Here is a 12,601-nt window from a genome sequence, read left to right on the forward strand (position 1 = left end):
GTCAGGTCAGTCCTTCAGGATACTAGGAGAGCACCACATGCATTTAGAATGGATTGTGTGGACTGATCCAGTTACAGTGGTACCTCAGGTTAAGAACTTAATTCGTTCTGGAGGTCCGTTCTTAACCTGAAACTGTTCTTAACCTGAGATACCACTTTAGCTAATGGGTCCTCCTGCTGCCCCCGTGCTGCTGCCATGAGATTTCTGTTCTCATCCTGAAGCAAAGTTCTTAACCCAAGGTACTATTTCTGGGTTAACAGAGTCTGTAATCTGAAGCGTCTGTAACCTGAAGCATATGTAACCTGAGGTACCACTGTATTAGGCAACGCCAGTTATTCTGAGCATCCTATTTGAATATCAGGTGCTTCATGTGACGTACAATCTATTAAACCCCAATCCATACCAACTTTCCCTCTTTTTTTCTTATCAGTAGTGTATGCTTCTGAGTGAAGACTTTCCATGACTGAACATTCAGTACGTCTGAAAAGACATCATTCACAGGTGACTGATCATCTAACACCAGACAAGATGCCCCAGAGGCACAGTCTACCATTCATCATCTTCAAGCAAGGGTTATGCAAATGAAGGTAGCCATGTGAAAATCAAATATGCAAATTCACTTGATTTCTTTGACCCATGTTATTTTCAATTTAGACCTCAGTACTGGGAAGGCGGGGGGGGGGGGCAGGAAGAGCCCTGAGAGAAAGTTGTAAAAGATCTTGTATGTAATTCTTCTCCCTGTTCTAAACTGTGAAAAGGAACATTTCTCACATGGTTATGTTTAATGGTTTTTCTCATTTATATTTGTCACCTGCTAATTAGCACTCTACCTCCCCCTATAACTGTAAGTGGTTTTCTAATGTGTTAAATATTTTTCACTTTTTAAAAAACAAAAAACCCCCATCAATTGAATAAAATGGTTAATTTAAACTGACGGAGGGAATGATGTCTGGAGTGTTTTCATATGATCGGACTCAATGAATAGAGATTGCCCTTCCAATGAATAAGTCCTCTTGTATCTTGCATGATCTGGGCCATTACAGACACCTGAGGAATTTCAGTAGGGCTGGCTAGGAGCTCCTGAACCCCACACTGAGGCCACAAATATCCATGTCTGCTGTAAGGACTGCTATCCTGTGGAACATTTTCAAATCATCATCATCATCGAATTAAAGATCTGGAAGGGACCATGAGACAAAAAGTGGCATTCAAATGTATCCAAACATTTTTTTTTTTTTTGCTGTTGAGAGCTAAAATAGCCATGACATTACATTTAACACATCTAGCCTCTTTAAATAACAGCTGCAGGAGAAAGGGAGGACAATGGAACCTTCCCTCCTGGGCTAATAGCAGCTTCAAGAGACAATTTCCATTGCGACCAGGGATGGAGAAGGCATTTAAGCCCCCTTGCCATATTCTATAGTCCTGACACCGATCCCTTCCTCCTCCAGTGCATTAAATACATTCACTATTTTAATACCACACCTAGCTTGGACCTGGGGAAAAAGTACCATATTTTTTGCTCTATAAGACTCACTTTTCCCTCCTAAAAAGTAAGTGGAAATGTGTGTGTGTCTTATGGAGCAAATGCAGGCTGCACAGCTATCCCAGAAGCCAGAACAGCAAGAGGGATTGCTGCTTTCACTGCACAGCGATCCCTCTTGCTGTTCTGGCTTCTGAGATTCAGATTTTTTTTTCTTGTTTTCCTCCTCCATAAACTAGGTGTGTCTTGTGGTCTGGTGCATCTTATAGAGTGAAAAATACGGTAGTTTTAATACTATGGAAAAGGCAAAGGTTGTGCAAGCATGGGAGACACTGTCTGGATTCTGCACAATACCTCAGTAGGAATGGTGATGGTGGGTGATTGCATTTACATTTTAATAATAAATCACCTAATTCACAATTTTCAAATCAATACGTAAACTGAAACCCAATTATCCTCCGAAATGCACACTTCTCTGAATTTTGTGACACAGTTCTACAACCAAATAGTACATACAAAAATGCATGTGCTGGGGGCCTTTCCCCAGGTCTTTTAAATTACTGTTTGCATGGGCTTTCTCTGCAGCTGCTGTTGTGCATTAATGCTTTTATTGGCTCCACTGTTTTAATGTTTTATCTGTTGTTCTGCCTTTTTTTAAAAAAATCTAATTATTATGATGTATCCACTACCTTGGAAACAGAAACATTGCAGAGCAGCATGTGATTTTTTTTTTTTAAAAACAGCTCAATAAATAAAATTTATTTAGGCTCCAATCCTAACTCCTGGGAGTCAGCACCACTGAACTCGATGGGATTTACTTTTAGAGAGACATGCATAGGATTGCACTGCTAATTTTCTTCCAAGGAGAATGTTGCATTACAGTGAATATATACAGTGAATAATCCGACATTACCATTCTCAGAGCAGATCCATTTAAATCAATGGACTTAATGAATTTAAGCACATTGATTTCAATGGGTCCACCCAGATTATGATTTAGTTGCGTAACACTCAATATGTAGAATTCAATTTTGATAAAATATGATAATGCTATTCAACACTTGTGTTATAATACATCTAAGCTTAGTAAATACGTAAATATCTCTTCATAATTCATAATTCTTGTTACTGTATGGCAAAGGAAGAACTTGACATCTCCTGAAGTGTAGGTCTTGATATCAAAAGACATATCCCAATCTGTTGTCCCCCACCTTCTTTCTCACTTACATAACTCACGATATTTGGCATTACTGCATTATTCGTTTTTATTTTTTAATACCCTGGGGAGCTCCCATTCTTTTCTTTTCCACCCTAAGCATCTCACATTTTCTCTTTCAAAGGGATAGAAAAGGATGAGAAAACATGGGCCTCAAAAAAAGAAAAAGACAACCTCCAATGCCCATTTCAATCAAAAAGAGAGTTCTTAGGGGCATCTATTTCAAATAGAATTGATTGACTAGCCCTCCTTTGAGCACCAAGCAGTGACTTTGTCATGTTCCCTTTCATCAGTGTTCGGTATCTGCTGTTATAACTTCAAGATAACATCGGGCAAGCCCCATTTCTGACTTTGTAATCATGACTTTATGTGTAAATAGAGATGAAAGCGTTAGGCAGAGGTGAGCCCTGAGTGAAATCCATGGCAGCATCTTGCTAGGTAAACAGAGGCAGACATATTGGCCAGGAAGTACACCGAAATAAGAGACTGTGTGTATAAACAACTGAATCAAAGCTAGGCTGCCTCTAAATGAACCTTTTGACAAACAGCATCTGCAAAGGAGCTTGCGAAACGCAAGAGCCTAACAGAGCAAGGGATTGTGCCTGCAGGCAAAATGAAGCAGAGAGGAGCGAGCGGGAGCCTGTGGTGGGCAGTTGTCTTGCATCTTCCTCAGACTGCTTAGCAACACAGCAAGGGAAGGTCTGAAAAATAAAGACAAGGGGGCAGAATCAGGTCCACCAGTAAATGAGAATTAAGTCCAGCTGAGCAACAGAAATGTGGACTGATCGAGAGCATGGAAAAGAGTTTGTGCCCCCCCCCCACCGCTAACGAAAGCATGTGGAACCTGTGGAACTGTTAGGGTCACTCAAAGGGATGTAAGCAGAATGCTGTGTAGAAAGGAAAGCAGTTTGGAGGTTAGAAAATTATTTGTTTGAAGCCAGATTTGCCAGCCCAGGACAAACAACAAATCCTCTCCTCCTCTGATTTAAAGTCAAAAGAGACCTTTGATCCAGGTTGAGTGGGGTAGAATATGACATTGTCTCATTCAAATACCACAGCTTTGGGCTTATCTGAGGTCTTATTCTGGTGATAGATTCAGAGTGTGCTGGTTATCCTATTCAAGTTTTGACCTTTGGAGGTTAGGTTTGCAAATCTTGATGCAAAGGCAGTAGTAATATGACCTGAACAGTATATGTCACAGGATGTAGGAGGGTAGCTTTCCTTATAGCAGTGACAGCAAACTTATGTGGTCCTCCAGATGTTGTTAGAGGACAAATTCCATCAGCCTCAGCCAGCAGGACCAATGGTCCTCAACATCTGGAGGACCACAGGTTCCCCCAACCAGCCTTAAAGGGGACAGAAGACTGCTGTGCATTGCATACTTTTAAAGATAGTCTGATATATGGAGACTATTTGCATTGTAAAATCTGAAGTAAATTCTTGTCATTTTCAACTCAGCAGAAAGCTCAGTTAAACGGCCACTACAGAGACCCTTAAACTTCTATGTAGGAAATACTTTTTTATGAATAACTCTCCTATAGCTGGGATAATATTTAACTAGCCTAACCATGTGAGCCAGGGCTGTTTGGATTCAGGTGGGTCTTTCTCAAAGGATGGCACACCTTCCCAGCAGGTCATTTAAACACCATAACCTGGCAAGAGTCACAGCTTCCATTCCATGAGGGTAACCTTTCAAGAATCTCAAACTTAATGGAAGACACAAAGCCAGCTGAATGGACACAGTCACTTCTGCCTCAGACTGGCTATTGTCCAGGTTAGCAGATTTTGTGTTTGCATGTGAAAGAGAGAGAGGGAGGGAGGGAGAAGGAGGGACAGAAATTGCCAATGGCATTATACACACTTTTTGTTTAGACTACTCAGTTTCACTTTCTTTGCATGTTCTGTACAAGGATCACGCAATGGTACGATGGGCCTAGAGAATGTGGTGAAGTTACTTTCATCATCAGGAATGCCATAGATACTATGCGCTAAGGGTCTTTGAGAAAGAACTATAGATAACATCAGGGACTGGAAACTTGCGGCCTTCAATACTGTATGTTATTGGACTCTGACTCTTATCAGCTCCAGCCAGGATAGTCAATAGTATGGGAGTCATCTGATGACATCTGTAGAGCCACAGATTCTTCATCCCTGCACTAAATCATATTGGGTTTGTTGGGGGGGGGGAGTACCATAGTTCCCATCTGCCAGAAAGAATAGACTATGGCTTTAGAGATAGAAAAACATGGTAGTCCTGAAACAAAAGCACTTATTTTTCTCATACAAGAAATGAGTGACGTGTATGTTTCCATGCAGCAAATGAGAAGCAGTCACCCATGAGCTGCATGAGAATGGATTGTCTGGAAAGACCCTGCATCCTTCCGGCTGGTCTCTGGTCTTGCAAAAGACAACAGCAAACCTCCAAGGAGGAAAGAGTATGAGATGCTGATCTTCCAATTATTTAAAGGAGAGTTCTGGCAGAGTGCTCCATTGATTGTCCAGCTGCTACAGGGGAACAGCCAATTTAGCTCATTGGTTGCCAAGTTTGCAAACTATTGAAAAGATAGGGCCTTGAGAAAACCTACCCTTCAAAATTGTTTGGGTTCCACCCCTGCTGAATTCTACATACCACATCCAACCCAGCAATTCTGGCAAGTCACAAAACTCTTTTAAGAGTGAACATATGTGTAACATTCTGGGTCTGATGCGTCAGGCTTACATCTTGTCCTTGCGAGTGTCTTCAGTGGAATGGGGAATTGAAATCAGGTGACATAAACTCCTGCAGAGTTCAGTGTTCACCACTTTATGCAACTATAGCAGGATTTCTCCGACATCATTCTGCAGTGGTTATCCTTAGGACTTGTCCAGATAAATAGTTTTGCACAATAACCAAAACAATTTCCCCCTTAGCACTCTGGTGTTGCTAACTTGCTAGCCTCTTGATAGATAGAAAGGTTTTGGGTCTTCAGTAGTTCTTCTTGAAGCACTACAAAAACCCCAGAATCCCTGTCATTCAGAAACAGAAAAAAGCAATGTTGGTCATCTCACGCAACAAATGGAGGACAAGAACTTTTCCACATCTCTGATACCCATCTGCACAGAGATGATTAGTTTACATATTTGAGGTTTTTATTCGCAAGAACAAAAGAGTAGCTACAGAGAAGCAGCTGGTATGTTATAGATAATAGACAGAGATCTGGCTCATTCTGAACTTATGAAGATAAAGGCTGCAGACCTCTATCTTTTGCAACCTTCATAAGTATCTGGGATCATCTAGTTGTAAGAAGCCCAACCATGTGTACTTTAAGCCTTTGATCAATGGGCAGATGATCATAATAATGTGTGCTCATGGCTTATCAGGACACTTCTATGGAATACTATCCTTTGAAACAGATTATAGAAGGAGACATCCAAGTCTGCAAAGACAATGGCTGTGGTGGATTTTGGCTTATGGGCTGTGGGTATGTGTGCAAATTTGTCTGCCTCTCTCAGCAGTCCTGAAAGCAAAATGGCTAATTTTCAGCAGAGCCAAATTACTGTATGCACAAGGGGAGTTTAACAAACTTAAGGGTCTGGCCAAATTCTGACATGCTGTCTCTCCTCCATATACACAGATATATGTCCCCATATATCTTCCCAATTTATCTGGGAAGAAGAAGAAGAAGAGGAAGAGGAGGAAGAGGAGGAGGAGAAGGGTAGATGACTTCACATACTACTTACCCATTTATTTATAAAGCAGTGTATAAAGCCGGAACCCCTGATTGGCTAGGACATGAGTATATTGTCCAGTCTTTTTGTGTTTGCTGTGGGAAACTGATGTACATACAACAATGGTGCTTCTTGCATAGAACGTGGATACACCTTTTCATTTTCATTACTCCATTGCTGTTGCCTTGCTTTTTGCTTTGCCTAATGCCAGTTTGTTTACTGTTACCTACAGCCTGTTCTTATGTATTCACCCAGAACCCATGTACTTCCAGAGCAGCAGCTTTTGATCCAAGAAGACACAGATGTCTAAGAATACTATCTTAGGGGGGAAACAACAACAACAACTCTGCTTTCATTTGATTAGTTGCAGTGATGCTGGTTTACTACTACAAACATAGGCATTTGTTCAAAGACGGAATCATCCTCTGATATTTTAGCAAGTGATCTAAGCACCCAGAGCCCACCACAAATATACAAGACTGAAGCATTTGGATTCCCCAGGAGAGGCCTGTGAACTTTGGAGCTGAACACTTACAGCCAACATGGTTTATTCCCTTTCTTCTTTTCTCAGCCTCATTAGTGAGGTGCATTTTGCTGTGGAGGGATCCAGTGAGGCAAGTGGTGAAGCCCTTGGCTGATGTGTTCTGAGGAGTTGCTCATTGTTTGCTCTTGTAAGAGCAGAATAAGAACACAAAAGGTGTCTCTTTTATTTATGATGTAAAATAGCAATACAGCATCCAGATTTCAAATATCTTGTGGGTTAGAAACACTTGTCTCACAGACACAGGCTCCCTCATGCTGCATATTCACAATGCAGTTGTCTAATATATTTTCCATAAATTACCTTGCAATTCAATTGCTATTCCTTTTAAAGACCTGTAATGAGGATGAAACCTTTTCAGGTTAGAAAATGAGACCTCCCATGATGACCTTTTTTGCTTAAAGGTTTTTAAAATGACTATTACTCCTGCATCTAGAAATCGCCTTCCCTCCAAGGAGATCATGGTAGTGTCTGTGGCTCTCCCTCTTCCCATTTCATCCTCAAAACAGCCTGAGGAGAGACAGTGTCTCCCCAAGGTGACCCCATGAGCTTTATGGCTGAGTGGGAATCTGAAACTTGGTTGCCCAGCTGCGAGTCTGACACACTAACCACTGCTACACCAACCTGGCTCTCTATAGGTAAAAGGTAAAGGACCCCTGGACAGTTAGGTCCAGTCAAAGGTGACTATGGTGTTGCGGCGCTCATCTCGCTTTCAGGCTGAGGGAGCTGGCATTTGTCCACAGACAGCTTTCTGGGTCACAGACAGCTTTCTGGGTAACGGAACACCGTGATGGAAACCAGAGCGCATGGAAATGCTGTTTACCTTCCCACTGCAGCGGTACCTATTTATCTACTTGCACTGATGTGCTTTCCAACTGCTAGGTTGGCAGGAGCTGGAACAGAGCAACGGGAGCTCACCACGTCATGTGGATTCAAACTGCCAGCCTTCTGATCAGCAAGCCCAAGAGGCTTAGTGGTTTAGACCACAGTGCCACCCGCTCCCTCACTGGCTCTCTACAACAAACTGATTATTGCAAGCTTTAACCTCAGGGTTGCTGGATGAAAAGGAGGTCAGTGTTCCCAAAGAGAAGGGTCAAAACCTCCCTCTTCTACACAGTAATAACTAGCAATACACTGATATTTTGTGTTACTGCTGCTATATTGAACTCAAGGTGCCCCATGAAGCTCTTTGCCTGCAACTCTCTTATTTGACTATATAATATATATTCAATTCCACAGATATAACTATGTTTGTAACTCTGGTTTTGTGGGGACAACTTACATTTTGGAATGATTATGATGTTGAGTTTTTGAGGTCCTCCAAAGTGTGAGTTGATTACTTACATTGTGGGACAGGTGGTTGTGAATTCACAGTATTTAGTTATTTATTTCAATCGTAAAAATTCACTCAGGGTTGTCCCCCAGCTCTTTGATATATGCTATGCATACGCAGCTCAATTATGACTTTGTTAAACCACAGAGCCTATGCATTGCACTGGTTCTCCAGAAGCGGCTTAGTCATGCTGGCCACATGACCCGGAAGCTGTATGCTGGCTCCCTCGGCCAATGAAGCGAGAGGAGCACTGCAACCCTAGAGTCGGCCACGACTGGACCTAATGGTCAGGGGTCCCTTTACCTTTACCTTTACAAAATAGAAAAGCTGCCCTTGAAAAATGGAGAAATGATGTCCATGAATGACGTATATAGTACATAAAGCAAAACTCATTATACTTGTATTTTTGTTGTTGAATTGATTCTTTTTTTAAAAAAGAAGAAACACTTAAAAACTCTTTTATTTGTGGAGGGTTTTTGTTTTTTCAAGTAAGAAACCAAGGCATTTGAAGCAGGGCAGAAAAATAAAATAAAACGTAGCCAACCATGTAATGTACACTCTGAAACTTCCAAAGTCCATAAAGCCGTAAAGAAGAGAGCTTTTAGTGGGTTGGTGCTGGCATCCAGGTGGACAGCTGGTATGCTGAAAAAAATTAGAGCAGAGCGCTCTTGGGATAAAGGGTCAAACTGCTACTCTGACAGCAAGTACCAGGAGATTGTTCTTGCTCATTCCAATCAGACTGGACCTTAGCGCTTGGTATCTCTTCTGGAAGCTCTTTTTGCAAAAGCTTCCAAAGCTCAGCCAAGGAGGCTGTATGGAGCCTACTGGGATTGGAATCAGTAGGTCTACTCCAGAAACGACTGCTTGAGGTTTGTGAATGCCTCCACCCGTCTCTTCAGAAAAACCCTCTGTGCAGCAGGACAGAGGAAGGAGGCCGAGTTAGTTCAAGACAGAAAGCTTGACTTCCCATGAGCCAAGATGATTGGTTAAAATTCGAAAGGATCAATGGAGCATAAGGAAAAATGACAGCCAATTACTTTGTTTCTTGGTAGGCAATGGAAAAGTCCCCTTTGCAAGGCCCTGACAGAATTCCCAAACCACCAAGGCCACTGCGAGTGCATTTCCATGTCATGCCTGCTGTAATGGGAAGTGACAGCCGATGAAAGCTTTTATTCATGGCCTCCTGACATTGCTGTTCCATGTCGGCACATTTCAGGGTGAAGTGAGTCTAAACACAGAGACCAAAGAGCCTGGAGAATGTCTCTCCATGTCACCAGAGGGAGTTGGGGAGTGGCAGATACCATAACCCATTTTTTTTTCTGAGGGGGTTTCCTGATTGTGCATCAAAGTGGCTTGAAAGGGACAATGGAGGTCTTTATACTCCCTCCCACAGCTTTGTATGCTCTGCATGCACATGCGTTGTTCAGTTGTGGGACGGCGACTCCACCTTCTTGTCCTCGCTACTGTGATATTGTGTTTGAACCATGCTTGAGGTCAGATGCGGCAAATTAGTTAGCAATGGAGCTTTTTAAGTGGTGGCCATTTCCCACATGAGTTTGGATCCTGTTTCCTTCCCTCAACACCTTACCTTGCTAGTGGTTTGAAACTGTAATGTAATGCATATTTGAAAGGAGCAAGTATGGGTGAGGTTGAAGGATCAACTCTTTCGTACTCTGCTGGATGTTTCACAGAAGTTTACACGTGATGCACAGTCTTGATAGCTGCCTGTTTTTATTATTCATTGTTTTAATATTCAGTGCCAATGCTATACTTAAGTGCCGATGGAATATTCATCTCTGGACTGTATGTTCTAGCCTGCTTTTTCCACTTCACACAAGGACTATTGTATTTGTGTTTTGAACGTCATCTCAACCCCATCCCCTTTCCTTCCCATGTTCACAACTGTAATAAACTATTAGCATCTTCTCATGCTCTGCTCATTTTGCAGTCTATGGGACTTGCGCCATAATGGTTTCCCGCATCCAGTTGTGATGGAGGTCAGGCTGACTTTGCCAACAGGGACAAAAGCGTAGACAGCTCCTTCGAGGGCATTATCAAAGCCAACCTGAATTAGGCCTGCAAAACTGATGCCTCATCAGTCCAAACACAGCCCATCAGCCTTGTAAAGTGGGGCTGCCACGTGTCCGAGAAGTCCCAATCAGCAATTCAAAACAGGCTTATTGGGTCCCTTGCCTGGTGGTCGATGTTCAGCTTGGCAAGTTGCAAGTTGTGTGAGCCAGACCTACACGGCAAAAGCCGCATGATTCATGCGTCCTGGTATGTGAGCAACTCCCTTGGCTCCGCTGTGCCCTGTTCCTCTCACGATCACTTCAGTATGTTGTGGCCATAGGGGAAAAAAATATCTTGCCCAGGTTGGCTCCAGCTGCTTCAGTCTTTGGCTTGTCACTCGTGCACATCTCCTGGCATGCATTGGATTTGGCTGTTGGCACACTACAAAGGTGATTTCCCCCCACAGCGGTTATGCCAAGAAACCAAACTCTGCAGACGTTGGCAGCTGAACATGACAGGAGAAGGAAGTACTTTCTCACTCAGTGCGTAGTTAAAACTATAAAATTCTCTACCACAAGATAGGGTGATGGCCCACCAACTTAGATGGCATTACAAGCAGATTAGAAAATGACTGGAGGGTATGGGTATCAGTGGTTATTGGTCATGATGCTGCCTCCAGAATAAGATACTCCATACCTCAGAATACTAGTCTCTGGGGAAGAACAGCCCTCATCTCCTGCTTGTGGGCTTCCCATAGGCATCTGATTGGCCACTATGGGAAAAAGAATACTGGACTAGGCAGGCCTTTGGTCTGATCCAACAGTGCTTATATGTTCTTATTGCTGGCTTGCCACCGACTAAAATAATTGGAAGTCAACATGTAGCTCTGTTTCCCATGGCTATAATTCACTGGAGGAAATGGCAGTACTGGAAGAATACAGGGTGCTGTTTAGTTTATGTTGGATCTGTGAGGCTGGGGAGTTCTTTATGTATGTTTTCAAATGCCTGAATCATCCTTTTATCAACTGTTTGATAAACACAACATCCAGCAGAAGCAGATATTAGAGATCAGTTTATCCCTCACTCTTGGGCTGACTACTTTGTCCCTTCTTTTCCCCCTAATCCTGGACCTTCTTGATAATGCACTATGCAGTCTTCAAAGGGAATACAACTTAAGGGCCAAACTGAATGTGATGTTATTCATGCAACTGACAATTCTGTGATTTTAACAAAGAAAAAAACAGAGGCCACGGGGGGACTGTAGCAGGCGAAAGATTGCTTTAACCCTTAGCTCCTGCCATGGTCCCAAACTGGATGAATCCACACGCTGCAGTTAGCAATTCACATAACTAGGAATGGTCAGGGATAATGTGAATTGTGGACCAACAACATTCATAAGGTCATAAAATGCCCACTCTTGAAGCAAAGTACAGTCTTCTATAAATTAGGACCACCCGAATTTAATGTAATGTGAGGCATCAAGGCTTTGGTATGTGACATAGCATAAAGTGACTCCAACTGGTGTATAGCTGTCAACCGTCCCTTATTTGGCAGGAAAGTCCCTTATCCGAGCGCCGTGTCCCGCTGCTGTCCCTTATTGATGATGTCCCTTAAATTTCCCGAGTTTCAAAGGAAGCAGCTCCTCTCCCTCCCTCCCTGCCGGCCGGGGAGAAGGGAGGCTCCAACTGTGTTGCTTGGCTGCGTTGCTCACCCAATAAGGAGTCTAAGAACAACTGGGGGGGTGGAGCTTGCATGTCTTGTGCCGATCAAATCGGCCACGTTGCCTGGGGACTCGCCTTTGCTCAGCACTTCCCAGCGGAGAGGTGACAGTGGTTTTCCTTGCTGCATCCCCTTTACCTGGTTGCTGTGCTGTGGGAACCACCGCTTGAGGCTTCGTTTGGCTGCTGGCTGGGCTTTCTACCTTTGGCTCAGAGGGGCTCAGAAGTTGAACATACCTGTGCTGGGAATATCCCTTATTTTGGCTGCTGATCCCTTATTTTCAAGGCTGCTGGTCCCTTATTTTCAAATCTGTAAGTTGACAGCTATGAACTGGTGCCTCACCAATCTGTGCCACACACAAAAAAAGGATCCCCTTCCTAAGCTCAAATGTTTGGGTCTGAAGCCCCTGTGGTTTGCTGACAGATAATCCTTAAGAGTGCTGCAAAGCACATAGAGAGGAACTCTTTGTACTGGGTAGATCCTCCAACTAATTTTACCTACCTCATCAAACATAGTTTGCAGCCTTTTTCTCAGAAAGAGAATCTTTAATGTGCTCCCATCATTTTTCTCCTTTAAGATCCTGGCTTTGGA

Source organism: Podarcis melisellensis (genome assembly GCF_964234715.1).
Source record: "Podarcis melisellensis genome assembly, chromosome: 2".
NCBI lineage: Eukaryota > Metazoa > Chordata > Lepidosauria > Squamata > Lacertidae > Podarcis > Podarcis melisellensis.